We start from the raw sequence: 16,588 nt of genomic DNA on the forward strand, positions 1-16,588 counted from the left end.
ATTTTGTCATTCACTTCGTTTACTGACTTTTTCAGTCCTGTTAGTTGACATGTTATTTCAGTTTGGAGTTTTGTCATTTCTGCCTTCATATTTTCTTGGTTCTTATTAGTGTTCTGTTCAACTCGATCCATGGTTTCTTGGAGTCTGTTGAGCACCTTCCATATTGCTAGTCTAAAGTCCTTATCTGAGAGGTTGATTAGTTGTTCAGTCATTATCTGGTCCTCAGAATTGTCATCTTCATTCTCTATGTCTGATGCTGGCCTGCGCTGTTTCCCCATTGTCACACTTGTATTGTGGGTTTTTCTACGTGTTGTGGTGGTATTCATTGTCTATATGATGTAGGCAGTACACTCCTCTGGCTCCTCCCTTTCTGGATGGGCTGGCTTGCCTCTAAGGGAGGGGAGTCCTCCGTGGATGAAGCCTCACACTGGGTCAAATCTTAGGCCCGAGCATGCAACAGAGAAGACAGTCCAGAGAGAAATGTTTGCTTCTGTGATATAGCGCCGTTCTTAGTGTGATTTTTCCTTCTTGTTGCAATGGAGTTCTTTCCTTAGAAAGAGTGCACGGCCGCATAGCGAAGCGGAGCGGACGTGCTCCTCTGAGCCTCTTTTTTGCCCCACTCGCAAGAGTTTCACGCAAGAGGACAGTAGACAGACATAGACAGGTCACACTCACAGTCTTTCACAGCTGAGCCCCACTGGGCCGGTGTACTTTCGCGGATTTTCCCCGCCTGGTGTCACACACAGGTAGCCAGCTTTTGCAAAGGTTAGCCGGTTTTTATGCTCTGAAGTCCCTCCCTGAAAATGGCGTCTGGGCGAGCGAGGTTTCTGGAGGCTCTTTTTGCCCCACTCGCAAGAGTTTCACGCAAGAGGACAGTAGACAGACATAGACAGGTCACACTCACAGTCTTTCACAGCTGAGCCCCACTGGGCCGGTGTACTTTCGCGGATTTTCCCTGCCTGGTGTCACACACAGGGAGCCAGCTTTTGCCCACAGTTTTTGATCTTCTGTATGTAATAGTTCCTATTGTGACTTTGAGCTGTGTCTTAGTGTTTATATGTATAATAGCATACAAGCTTAATTAAACAATTGTATTCTAATGCATATGAAGACTATTTAGAATACATGCTACTATTTTCTTTCAATGCTTTTCAACTTGATGTGAATTTTATAATACAAATATCACACAACATTATTAATGATTCCTTTATTTAAAATTAATACTCCCAAAACATGATGTCATCACCCTTCATTATTCCATCTGAACTGTTTTCTAATCATCTTAAGAACATTGAATCTTCCCTTCTTTCTAAAATACTGTATTGGAACATTTTATTTTCATTTTTTTTCATGTTTTCCTTTTAGTTAAACATTGGTTACAAAGTTCCCGATTGAGTTTCAGTCTTACAATGTACACCACCCTTTACCCATGAATATTTTCCACAACTAGTGTCCCCAGTTTCCATCCCAATCGCCCTCTGTCTGCCTCTGGGGCAGGCATTTAACTCCCCGCTCTCTCTTTCTCTCTAAAATATCTATATCTTACTTTTTGACACTGTGCTTTATACTTTATCTCCTTTCACAGTTAGATCTTGTTTAGAATGAACAGTTACAACTATTATTGTTATAGGGTCCCTTCACTGCCCTAACTGCACTTCTCCACTATTTGTGGCAAGCTTCTTACCATAGACTGATTCTTCTGACTCTCATCTGTATTGTTTATGAATATTATTGTCATACTATCTTTCTTTCTTATATATTACAAATGAGTGAGATTACTCTACATCTACCCCTCTCCCTCTAACTCATTTCACTCAGCATAGTTCTGCATCTAAATTCATGTATATGTGAATTTCATGAATTCATATTTAAAATAGCTGCATAGTACTCCATTGTGTGTATATGTGTTCTTGGGTTGTTTCCAGATTTTTGACTATTGTAAACAGTACTATGATGAACAACGGAATGCAGAGGCTTATTCTGAAGTGTGTTTTGAAGTTCTTAGGTATATCCCAAGGAGTGGTATTGATGGTTCATATGAAATCTCAATTTTTACTCTTTGAGAAACATTCAAATTATTTTCAGAAAAAAAGCTAGACTAGTAGACATTTTCACCATCTTCAGACCTCTTTTATTGTGAAGCACAAATGTCAAATCAAAATGAATTTAAAACCTTGGTGTTAAGATAAAACCATAAAGTATATACAAAAAATGAAGGCAGAACAGTTATTAATTTGAAGGTAAACAAATGGGATTACATTAAACAAAGAAGCTTTTGGACATCAAAGGAAGAAATAGTGACTAGGATAGAAAGACTTTAGCTATGTGTTGTTCTATAGCTAGCATAGCTTTTTATATTCTATATATTAGAGAAATCATTCTCTGTCTGCTGCTCTCCTTCTGGCTAGCTTTATTTAATAACCTCCAGCTTCATGCACATAGCAGAAAATTGCATAATTTTTTCTCATGGCTAAATAGTATTCCACTTAAATATATGTATCAAAGTTTCTTTATCCAGTCACCCCTTCTCTGACACTTGAATTGTTTTTCAGAATTTGGCTACTGTGAATAGTGATGCAATGAACATAGGAATGCAGATGTCTTTACTGAATAGACTTTTTGGACCCTTGGGGTATCAGTTGAGAGTAGGATTTTTGAGTCAAGTGGCCTCATGATTCAATTCAAAATAAGAAAAATTAAAATTTATTAAACTTACATGTATTTAAGACAAATAATAGTGTAAATATATAGCAGCAAATATTCTATTCTTATTAAAACAGTCTAAATATATTATTTAGAATATTTTATATTTAGAATTTTTATATTAATATAATATATTAATTAGAATATTTAATTGTCTAATTATTATTACAGTCTAAATTGGATGATTAATACATTATCTTAATATTAATTTATTTATTTAAAATTAGCTGAAACAATTCCATGTTGAGAGCAAAAATAAGTGCCAAGATAATATTATTCTTACTATCATGTTGGATTGTAGGCATTTATCTTTATCCTTAAGTTATTTTAACAGTGATTGTTATTTTTATTACCTTTTAGATATAACATTTTATTCTAATTAGTAAATATATTTAAATTAGAATCTGAGCTCTAATCTTCATGCCCAAGATTCTCTTACTACAAATTCCAGTTAAAATTCCTAGTACTGATTAAATAAAATTGTTGATAAAAGATTCTGTTGATAAGTTAATAGCTATATAGTTATTTTTATGAGCAGGGAAATAAATATATGGTTATGGTTACAATTCAAAATGTTTTCAGTGTACAAAATACTTTTTTTTTAAAATATGGAACGCTTCACGAATTTAATAAATGAAGAATGCCTAAATAAAATAAATGACAGTATTACTATGCAGTACTGCTCAGTTTTCTAATACTGTTAAGCTAGGAACCCAGCAATGAAACTTTTAACTTACTGATCTAAAGCAAGGTTTCTTAAAAATTTCTCCATTATTTTTATTGGCATACTGAATTATGAAGTATCTATTTTTACAATGATAATTCTTTTATCTCATCATTTTTATTTTGAAAATAAAATAATATATATATTTATATATATATTTCTAGAATAGGAAGACCTGTATTGATACGTTGCTGGGCAAATAGAATTTTTCTAAGTTAAATTTATTGCTATATCTTAATCTACTTTTTCATTTATGTTTAAAGATAAAAAGGATAAATACTTCAAATTTTCTGTAGATTACTTACATCAGAAAAAATAAGTCACTGATATGATTATAATGTCTCATTTTTATCTGAGTTTTATATTATTAATATAGTAGAAGTCTCTCCCTAAATCATAAAGACCTCCCTATAAAAATGCTTATGTTGGGGCTGGAGCTGTGAGGCAGTGGTAGTGAGTTTGTCTTGCACAAGGCTAACATAGGATGAACCGTGGCTCAATTTCTCCAGTGCCCCATATGGTCCCCCAAACCAGGAGCAATTTCTGAATGCATAGCTAGGAGTAAACTCTGAGCATCAACGATTGTGACCCAAAAACAAAACAAAAACAAAACAAACAAAAAAGCTTAAGTTTAAATGGTATGATTTAAAACATGATTAATCTTGAGAATTTTGTTTAGATTTGGTAATAATTTCTTTACTGAAAATGGTCTTCCTAAAATAGTATTGAAGTCTTTAATGTGTGGCTGTTCTTAATTTGCATCAGAGCTGAATTTCTGGCAAAAACTATAAACTGTCTATATAGATTTATTTTCAGTTTATAAAGAAAATAGAAACTCAGTGACTCACAAAGCAGAGTGTGCTAACATGTTTAGACTACAAAAATTTGCATTCATATATATGGTAGTTCACATCATATTAGCATAGCATTTCACTCTCTTGCTTAGATAATTGCTTAAGTGATCTATATAATTCACTAAATAAATTGTATTAAATCAATGAACTCTTCACTAACTATACAATAAATTTCACTAGCTTGTCAATACTATATATTTTCAAACAAATGGTTTCATGCACTTTTTGTTGTCATTATTTATTACCTTTTGGTTTGGGGGGCACTAGCAGTATTCATAGCTACTGTTTTGTGCTCAGTGGTCATTCCTGGCAGTCCTTATGGGATTAGGGTTTCTATTCCAGGTTGACCACATGCAATGCAAATTTCTTAACCCCTGTACTAGCTCACTGATCTCTACTTTTTTTTTCAATAAAAAATGGAAGAATATTATAGCCAACTCTCAAGTTAGATACTAATTTTCATTTACTTGATAACTGATAACCAGAAAATTACTAAAAACTAATCCCTAAATGTGTTTTCCTATTTATCACTCAGTAAAAATGTTAATGGAAATTTTCAATACATAGTCTCTGTCTTGGCTTTCCTAATTTAGATGTAAGTTTCTTGGGACCAGAATATAACATTAGAAATATAAGGCATTTCCTTGCATTCAGATCAGACCTTGGCTATTTCTCAGCACCAGATATGATCCTCTGAGCACCTACAGGAAATCATACCTGAGCAGAGTTCCCAGGAGAAAACTCTGAGTGTGTCTAGACCTGGACCCAAAATCAAAGCAAAACAAAAGCAAATTTAAACTTCTTAACTGAAAAACCATACTTTATCTTATCCAAGGATGAGTTGAACTAGGTTTGTGAAGTAGATAAATATCAGAAGCCTTCAAAAGAAAAGCCAAACATTAAAGGAAATCCCATGGTATTCGCACTGTAATCGTAGAAGAGCCCTTATAGTCACAAGTTCTACTTTCTGCTATTGTGGGGCTTTGCTGTCTACTGATTTTAAGTGTCTTTCAGCATCTAAACCAACTCTTATTTGAAATCTTAATGTACAGAAAGTAGTACAAATCTTAAACTATTGAATTTTCATCTCTTTCCCAAAGAACTAACAGATTTTAAGACTTTTATATATAAAGGTTTGAGGACCATACATACATCATTTTTTATGATTGAAAGGCTTAGTTAAAAAATAACAGACATAGGATGAGAAGTCAATCTCCAAATGTCTTTCCATGCTTTCTCATAGCTTAAAATATGCAATGCATTATAAAAAAAATCACAGCATGCTCTACAGAAATGAACAAACCTAAGTTCAGTGCAAGTTCCACTACTGTTCCTAAGAGAAAAACTATTAGACACATTAGTTTCATCTTTCTGATTTTGATAAGTATTAAATTAAATTGCTTTTAGAAAGCACTCACTGAAGCACTTCACATCCTAAGAGTTCAAAAGTATTGGTATCATTAGCTTTAATTCAGAATTTAAACTATTTTATTTAGGAGCAGATATTTCAAACTTACACAAATGTTTAAAAATTGAGAGTGGAGTAATTTGCACACTAAATAGACTACTTAATAAGAAAGTGCTCTTTCTTTTTAAACCCATTTAAGGAAGCTGAAATAAATAGTGCAAGAGAAGAAAACTTGAATTTGAAAATAATCTAGTCAAATGAGCATGATGATAAGAAACTAAGTGCAAAAATATGTATTGGAGGCTTGAGAGGTAATTTAGAGGTTTTGATTCTTCTCTGCATACACCACCTAATTGGAACCCTAGCACCAAATCACGTCTTGTGATTTCTGAGCACAGAATTAAGCAGGATAAAAAAACCTTTGCATTGCTTGCTATAGTAATCAGGTCTAAAATATCTCACCATGTGGTCTTATCTGAATATTTTGCCCAACCTTTCCAGAATTCACTTCTAAGTAGTCTGCGTGATAGTACAATGGATACGTAACTTGCTTTGTACAAGGCAGACCTGAGTCTTATCCCTCCCACCCCATATGGTTCTCCAAGCATTATTAGTAGTGTTCTTTGAGCACAGAGACAAAAGAGAACCCTGAGCACTGCAAAATCTGACCCCCCCCCCCAGCAGAAAATGAAGAAATAAATAAAGAGCAGAATTCACTTCTGATTTTTGTATGTGCTTTCACCCCAAACCTGACCGCTTTAGTGAACAAAAATCAAGTGACAAAGAAAACTGCCTGGCTGAGAACTAGTACAGGGAGTCAGCTATTCTTGCACAGACACTGTTCTTGATACTTTGCTTCAATTGTAAACACCGGTCTTAATGTAAATTATACAACAGTGGAGCAAAGGAATTGCCTCTTCTTTTGCTACAAAATGAATTGGAAAGAGAGCCAAGACTAGATATCTTCTTAAAGCACTGTTTTAACTCTATTCTTATACTTAGAATAAGGTTATTAGAATTTGCTAAACAGCAGAGCAATTCTCCAACCTGTAAGGGCCTAATATACCACAGCTTTTACAGATCACTAAATTGCTCTGAGATTCTAGCACTGCTATTTTACAGGGCATAAAATAAACGTGTGAAGGCTAAAATAGCATAATTTATGGTATCTGTTACCTCAGAAATCCTAAAGTACCACACTATTCATTTTCTTTCTTCTTCAACACCATGGTTAGACACTGGTCTTATTTTCTTTTTTTTTCTTTTTTTTTTTTGTTTATACTGTTTGATTTCATGTGTATGTTTGTTTTGTTTTATTTGGATCCACACCTGGCAGTGATTAGGGCTTACATAAGGCTCTGAGCTCAAGAATCACTCCTGGAGAGACTTAGGGGACCATAAGTGGTTCCAAGGACATAACCTGGGTTAGCTTCATGCCAATTATGTGCCCTGCCCACTGTATTACTCTCCAGATGCATGATTATGATTTTTAATGTTTGTGGCTTCTTGTCTAAAAAAAAAACAAAAGCCTACGACAACATGCATAGCATTTAATAGTATCATGTATATAGTACAGCCGAACACCATATAGTATTATATAGTATAGTTTAGAGTAGCATAGCATAGTAATAGTAATAGTTGATGATCCCAGTCAAAATTATTTCAGCCAGATGAAGAGCTCTTATTGCAGACCTGCCTCCTGTTCATTCCCTATCCCACTTCCATATTTGTTACAATAGAATTACCTCATTTTTATTGAATTAAGATAATTTGTACAATTTTACTAAAGCATTTCTCTCCGACTTTGCAGATGCCCATAAGCACACATATATTAAAATGTATAATATATAAAATACATTTATAGGTTTCAGTGGTCCTCAAACGATGGCCCGCAGGCCACATGTTGTATTTGTATCTGTTTTGTTTCTTCATTGCAAAATAATATATATTCAGTGTGCATAAGAATTCGTTCATAAGTTTTGATTTTACTATAGTCAGACCCTCCAATGGTCTGAGGGACAGTGAACTGGTCTCCTGTTTAAAAAGTTTGAGGACCCCTGGTTTATATAAATGCTGAAAATAATAATTACCAAATATTATTTATTTCAAGGCCTCCTGTTTAAAAAGTTTGAGGACCCCTGGTTTATATAAATGCAGAGAATAATAATTACCAAATATTATTTATTTCAATAATGACAGAAGAATTTATCCAGGTTTGGTCAAGCAAAATAAAATCTTGATAATGTCAAAATTATAATGCCAATTAATCACAGTATTTCTTGCTGGAAATCAGCAAAAGTTAACTGGTTAACTATAGAAAAAATAACACAAGCATGATCATGCTCTACAGATCATACAAATCATTAAAAAATAGTAAATACAAGTATCTGTCTATATATTTGCTTCAATTACGATATCAACCTTTTACTACTTCATAACTTTACTAATAAATTCTTCATAAAATACTTCTATATTATTTTATTATAAAATAAATTAAAAATAGTAAGACATAAAATAATAAATCATTCATATTGTTATAATAAAGAAAAAACTTATATTCCATATAATTCTGGTACAAGAATATTGATAGATGATACTTGGTAAAGTTTTGGTGGTCACATTCCAGGTACTCTGGCTATCTCTAAAGTTAAATTATTTCCTTCAACTCTCAGTAATGCTGAGTTATGATTCTGTGCAAAAGCATCTTTCCAATCTGTGCTATCTTCACAGAGTAATAGTATTCATTTTTTAATATATCTACCTCTTTATTTTAGTCATCATAAAATTACAAAGTTGGTTTTCAGGCATCCAAAGTTTTAAGTGTCCTTTTAGTACCATCTACTTCGTTCCACAATAACTTCCACCATCATTTGCTTCCCTCATATGAACTAGTCTGTTTCTACAAAAAGCATTTATGCATATATATAATTTTACTGTATCATTGCTGATAGAATAATGTACATAACAAGTTACCACCTTCTTATAGTGTTCTAAGATAGAACACTTTCCTATATGTTGCTACATAACTGTCCTCAACCACCGCAAGTATATGTTTCACACTAACTGTCAGTTCCTATGTTCTTGTTTCCATTGTCTTTGGAAATTCATTCACCATTATGTTTCTTCATAACCTGCGTATGAGATAGAAGATTCTATGTCAGTCTAGTCTCCTTCTGACTAACTGCACTTAGCAGGATAGTCTCTAGGTTCTCCCATGCTTAGAAAATTGCATGACATTCTATTCTTATGGCCTAATAGTATTTTGTTATGTATAAGTACCATAGTTTCTTTATCCACTCAACTATTTTTGGAAAATGAGGTCTTTCAAGATTTTGGTGCCTGCGGATAGTGCTACAAAAAACCAAAGGTTGTAAGTACACTTTTCCCATTATATTCGGTCTTATTTGGGACAACTCCAAAAAGTGGCATTGCTGGAACAAATGGAATTTGTGAATGGAATTTAACTGTGAAAAATTCACATTTTTTGGTGAATGTCTATATTGTTTACCAGTTGACATTCCCACCAGCAGTGAACTAGAGTTTCTTTCTTCCTGCATAAATGCCAGCACTGACCTTTTTCTTTTTATTGCATGCCAGTCTCCTTTGTATGACATATTTTATTGTTGCTTTGATTTTCACCTCCTTGATTATTAGTAATAAACAGCTTTTTTTTCTAGTGCATTTTGGCCATTTATATTTATTTTTTGAGGAAGATTCTGTTCATCTCTTCTTCCCAATTTTTTATGAGGTTAGACTTTTTTCTTGTAAAGTTCTATCAGTGCCTTATATATCTTTGATATTAACCTTTTTCAAATGTTTGGTGAGTGAATTATTTCTCCCAATCCATGTTTTTGTATTTTTTTATGTTTTTGTCTTTGTATTTTAGTCATCATTTTATTTGAGGTACAAAGTTTCTTAATTTAATGTAGTTTTATTTATTTATCTTTGCATCAACTTTCAATGTTGTTTCATCCTTGATTCTATTAGCTTCAATGTTGTAAATGGTTTTGCCTAGAATTTTCTTTGTGTACTTTATGATTTCAGGTCTGATATAAATGTATTTAAGACATTTTGACTTGAGCCAGTATTTTCTTTTTTTCAAGAGCAACAATAAACTAGATTAAGGTATAAATTGATCAAAACTACCTGTAGAAAGACTCCTTCCAAATAAGAACACATTCATATGTATTAGGACTTTAATATTTTTGTCTATAATCATAATCTAATCTAAATCAAGTTTATTATCAAAGAACCACAGAAAATATAGGAAGAAGAAAACTAATAAAAGCAGTTTTACTTCCTTCACTGTGAACTATGAGGTATGACTCTCTGAAATCTACATATACCACTGAATCCATTTATTCAACAGAAGACTCTTAAGAGATTCAGAAAGATTAGTTCTTAACAAACCACTCAGCATTAAAAGCAAAAATCTTTAACATAGCAAAGGTATCATTGTATCTTTGGAAAACCATGCAGCTTTCTTAATGTAACTTCTTTCCAGAAAATTTTCTCTGTTTTTACCTCAAACTGAACATCCAGCAACATACTAGACATATTCTAGCCAGATATCAAAGACACATCAAATTATCAATATTTTCCTAAACTTATTTTGTTTAGGTCATTTCTACCACCAGGACCTAGAAAAAATAAATAAATGCCATACATTTTGTCATGTTTTTATTTTTATTTATGTTATTAACTTTTCTTTGATTTCACATGCCAGAAACCTAAGAGTTAAATTGATACGTATTTCTTACTCATATTTTATATGCTAACTGTCACCAAACCCTGTAATATTAACTCCTAAGTAACTCATATCTATAGTTGTTTCCTTGTATCTACAACTACTCTGAAACCTCCTTAATGTAATTTACTTTTTACACCTCCCCAAAATTTAGACTTAATTTTTCTCATGTATTATATAGAACCTACCAATTTATGCTCAGCATGGCTCAAAAAATTTTAAACATGATTTTATAGCATAACATGTAAAAACTGTTATACATATTAACATTATGTTAATATAAAAGCATTTATTATGAAGAAAACATAATTCATGCATGTTAGTTTAGAACAAAATAATGAATACAAAATATATACAAGATGATCTCAAGAAAAAGTAAATCATTGTAAAGACTAGACAATTCACTAGTTTTTATCAAGAAAAATGAAAGAAAAAAGGTAGTATTGGTTGCTTTTGATATCTGGGTCAGAATAGCACTGCTCAAAGATTACTCCTGGCTTTGTGCTCAGGCATCACACCTTCCATTGCTCTAGGGATTTCTTTCTGAGGTTGAGGTAAGGTACATGGAAGTCAAGTTACTTACTAACTGTACTATATCTTTGGTCATATTTTTTAATATTTCATCTTAATATATCTGATCACATCTTGTCTAAATGTTTAGTTAAATATTAGTCTGGGCCATAAATGACTATGTTCCTTGATATTAACATTTGAATTATATAGATATTATATGCTATATAGATATCTATATGTTATATTCTATAGGTATTAATATTTAAATTATATAAACTATATTATAGAATCAGATTATTGATTGTGAATTACTAATAGCTCCTGTGTAAGAGTTTCATTTGATTTATTGAAGGCCTAAACATAACAAAAAGATTGAGTAAGGAATATTTTACATTATTTGCCTGACATGTTAGAGTTATGACATTGAGGGGACCACTACTGTTTTACTGGCCATATGAGGAAAGTCAACCCCTTAGTAAACTGCCTCACTATAGATTTTAGCTACCATCATCTCTATCTTTGTAACTTTGTTGTGACCACAATTCATAATTTTTATCCCTCCCAATTACTTGATTTATGACCACAAGTAAATTCTGATGCAGAAGTATCTAGCTAACTGAAACCAGAGGGTAACAAAAGAGAGACAATCCAAGCAGACTACCAAAGACTGTGCTAAGGAATTTTTTATAACAGTTTAATCACATTGAAAGAACTTCAGAGAGTGATCAAGAAAATAAGTGTCAACATCAATGATTACTGCATTCAGAAAATCTGATTAAGCATACCTATTTTCCAGATTCATTTCCTAAAATATCTCATGATGATGCTTGCATATAAGTGTTTCTGCATATGTTTTTTTCTCCTTTTTTGTCTACCTCTTAGTAGTCATTTATCTTAGCTCAATAATTTTACCCCAAGAAAGACCACATATAGTAAGGTGTATGGGACTATTTATTAATTGATAGCTCATATATAAATAGCACCATATGATTTCCTTTATACTTATATTAATTCTTATCCATGAAACATTCAAATCTGTACATAATATACAAGCAATCATGTGTATTCTTGTTTTTTTCCAATTGTACATTTGATGAAGGGTAAAAAATTATTTGAGGAATTCTAAGAAAAAAGCAATAAAAAGCCCAAAGAACTACCTTGGGGCAAGAAACAATTGTAAAGGAAAAAACCTTGATTAAAATAAAGTATGACTTTCATAAATGAACAAAGAACTCAAATATATAGAAGGAAAATAGTAAGTTATTGAACTAATCTATTTTTGTAGGAAAATTATATTTTTCATTAGACATAATCAGACTAAATAAAGTCATTTCAAAATTTAGCTGTTTGCACATTAGAAATCTGATAAAGAAATTTTAGTAAAATGTGGGGGCTGGAGAGAGCACAAAGGTAGGGCCTTTGCCTTGCATCCAGAAAGATGGTGGTTCGAATTCTGGCATCCCAGATGGTACCCCGAGCCTGCCTGGAGTGATTTCTAAGCGTTGAGCTAGGAGTAAACCCTTAGCACTGCCGGGTTTGACCCAAAAACAAAAACAAAACAAAAAGAAGCATGTATTATTTAAATAGGGTGGTCAGATTAATTATCACAACGAAGTTATTTTGAAGGAACAGCCTGAAGAAAATAAACAATAAATAAATCTTAGTAAAATGTATGATTTTTTAGAATGTCTTTTAAACTGTTTTTAAAAAGTAGAGTAATAAATTTTACTGTAATCCACTTTGGTCAAAATAAAAATTATTATAAAAAAATAAAAAAATAATTTTTCTGTTTGTTTTAGAAACCAGAAGTCATCTCTTTTTATAAAAAAAATATATATATATAGATCCAAGAATGTATTTTCCTGGTGAGGGGGCAGAAACTTTTCTAAAACGTAAAAATTCACAATAAAAAGATGGACATGTTATAATGCTGTGGATATGTTAAATTCTGCACACTGAAATTCTTCATTCCTCCAAATGTTGTAAGATTTCTTCTATCCAGAGGACTTTGTACAAAGAATGGCAATGTAGGGACAAAAAGCATACAGAGTGATATGTAAAGTTTTTCTATTTGGGCCATAGATAGAGAGTATGTGTAGGGAGTTTGCTCTACATGTACTTATCCCAGTTCAATCCCAGATACTTCATATGGTGTCCTCAAATATCAGGAATAACCCCAGAGTGATTGCAAGGAGTCAGGCCTGAGCACTGCCAGATGTGGTTCCAAAACTAAAAGTAAAAATAATAAAGTTTCTCCATTCTTAAAACTCAATTTCTATGACTATACCTAAGTATATGTGTTACATATGTGCATATGATAATATGTGTATTAACACTTAAATATATTTTTGAATATAGGCGCCGGGCGGTGGCGCAAGAGGTAAGGTGCCTGCCTTGCCTGCGCTAGCCTTGGACGGACCACAGTTCGATCCCCCAGCATCCCATATGGTCCCCCAAGCCAGGAGCAACTTCTGAGCACATAGCCAGGAGTAACCCCTGAGCGTTACTGGGTGTGGCCCAAAAACCAAATATATATATATATATATATATATATATATATATTTGTGAATATAAAAAAATATTCACGTATATATAGCTATTACTATACTATACACACTTACATTTAATATATATATTTCAAGTATTTAGATGGGGCAAGAAAGATAGTATAGAGGCTAAGGTATTTGCCTTCGTTTAACACTGATTGAATTTGAATCTAAATATTGCTCCAGTAAGCATCACTGTGCATTACTAGAGCGCCGTGATTACTAAAGGGTTTGGTGCTAGAAGTCTTTGCTTGATGGGGTAGCCTAGATAATCCTCAGCCCCACAAGGACAGAACAGCATCACATCCCTGAGTCCTGGCATTTAACCTCTGGCTCTTTTAAATGAGAATTTCAGGGAGGGGGCCCAAGCCTCCTGAGCACTGGTTGGGAGACCTAACAGAATGAGATATTTAGGTCAACATAAAAAAATATCCCCCAATTTTTTTCGGATTAAAATTTGTATTTTAATCTGTATCTTTAATGTATTTAATTATTTTTATCTAATATAACATGTATATTCTATAAATGATATCATGAGCTTTATTTTCTGTGAGTTAAACCGTATTGTATATTAAGCATAAAATTTTTCTCTTTTTTATGTATGTATTTATTGACACTATAATAAAAAAACTTTTTCTATAACTTGGGAGAACCAATTCAGAACAAATTAAAAAGGAAAAATCATATTAAGATGTTTCTAATAACAACAAAAACCTATGTTGTCACAGTGACTAATATTAGAAAAATGTTGCTTATTGGAAGTTGAATATTGCAGCAAGATAAAAAGTGACATTGAAAAATATCCCAGGATTTAAAATTTTTTCAGTAAAATGTCATAATAAGCAAGTCAAAAAAAGATGCTATCCATTCTCACATGTCTTTCACATTGCTGAGAGAAAAATGACCTTCTCTCTTGCTAAATTCAGGATGCTGTGGATCTGAAATATTATCAGCACTTGAAAATGTTAAGAGTAAAAATAGGATCTTAGGAAAATTTGAACAATACTTACACACTTCAAAATAATATTTTTGACTCAAAAAATACCCTATGTCTTCAGTTACCTTAAATATTTCCAAGGTAAAGTAGATTTTTCCTTTTTCTCTATAATGAAACATATAGAGACTTCAATAAGCCAAGAACAGTGAGAAATATTATTTATGTCTCATTTATTTGCTATGCCAGAAACCACTAAATCCAATTGTCTTTTAATCTAGTTATTCTTTGTTGAAATAAAATTTGTTTAAAAAACACATCAAACTTACTTGTTAAAGAAACAAGCTGATGTGTCCTAAAAAGATAATCTAGTTTATATATTTTTTGATTGTAGCAAATTCACATTCAGTTGTGGGGTTCTTCTTGTTTATTTGGGGCCATTCCTGCTAACATCCATGACCTACTACTGGCTCTGGGCTCAGGAATTACTTCTGGTAGTGTCCAAAGAGAGATAAGTAGTCCCACGATAGAATCCAGGTTGGGAGGACAGATAGAGTAACCAATATCTTGTCCCTCACTTTCAGTTTATATTTTTATTTTTAAAATCTCTACTTCAAAAGTTTTGTATAATTCTTCTATCTTAATAATATTCAGTCGTTTTTCTTTTTATGATATTCAAAACTATGCATATTTGCTTGATTCTTTATTTTCATCAGTTTCTAAATTATTGTATTAGTTTGCTGATACAAACTCTGATTTACAATAGTGTAGTTATAAGGTTTTATGCATAAAATGTCCCCAAACCATAACATCCACAAATATCTCTTTTGCTCCTCAACCTAACCCCTTATACCATTACCCTCCATAAAGTCAGTTCTTTTAATATTATATTACAAATTAAGGTCCATTATCTTAATATTATATTTCAAATTGTTTTCATAAGTTACATAATGGCCTTAATTTTTTCATTGGGAATTTATCAAGTGAAAAACATTTCTCCTTCAAATCTGAGAAAACAGCTAAAGTTATTTTCACACTTTTTACATGCTTTGTATATTTGTGAGGAATGGAACAAAAATGTAATGTATTATCAACCCCCAAATGGCTACCTCCCAAAATATTTTTCTATTCTGCTATTAAATTTATATAAAGAGTATAATAAAACTTAGATCTACCTAGTACCTTTTCTGTGTACAAACATCTGCCATATTTTTATAGAAGTCTGCTGGATCTCTTACTTTTATTCCAGTGCTTTTGCTCACACTACTGTTTTTTTTTGCCTGCACAGGAATAAGAAAAGACTCAAATAAAATATTCTTCACATTGGGATTGATAACTCTAAGTTATACAGCAGAAAACAGTATATTCTTCCCCAAAATATATCTTGATCTTAGAATTTATATTTTCAGATCAGGTATAAATGTCACTTCTTGACTTAACTAGATTTGTCAGGTATTTTGGGAGAAACATTGTCACAGACAGCATTGATAATGGGCTACATTTCTGAACTTCTCATGTCATTGAAATCATTTTAAAAAAGTTATTTTAAAAACTTTAATACAAATTAAATACTGAATATAAAACACTAAATAAAATAATAATTAAGAAGTCTTAATTAACCATTGAAATTCTTTTATTAACAGGCCATAAATAGGTAAGCAAGTTATATAGCAGCTTTGCTATATAATAACTAATATATAATAAATTTATAAGGAGATTTTAATTAAAGAAAATTATAATGTCTATTTGTATGTAGTAGAGAAATAATGACAGAGGAGTAATAAGAGAGGTGATAGATAGACACATATACACTTGCACCAAGATACACAAATTCTCAATGATTACCTAATAAAATTAATGGGATTTTGTTCTAGTATCTAAAATTTTGCTCTAAATGTATATAAAATGATGTTTCAGAAGCTAAGTAAATTTTTGAAGTATTAAAGACAGTCAGAGAGACATGATTTAAAATAAAATTTCAAAATTGCATTTCTAGCCAGTGTTCCATCCACTTATATTGCCAATACACACCAAATACTGAAGAAGGTCGATCTGACTGTCAATGTTTCTTCCTTGTGCTAACCAATTTCCATCTAAAAATTACAGGAATATAGTTCTAAGACTCACATACACATAATTTAGCTTCCTGTATTAATGTC

This window comes from Suncus etruscus, chromosome 13 (assembly GCF_024139225.1).
Source record: "Suncus etruscus isolate mSunEtr1 chromosome 13, mSunEtr1.pri.cur, whole genome shotgun sequence".
In the NCBI taxonomy this organism is placed as follows: Eukaryota; Metazoa; Chordata; class Mammalia; order Eulipotyphla; family Soricidae; genus Suncus; species Suncus etruscus.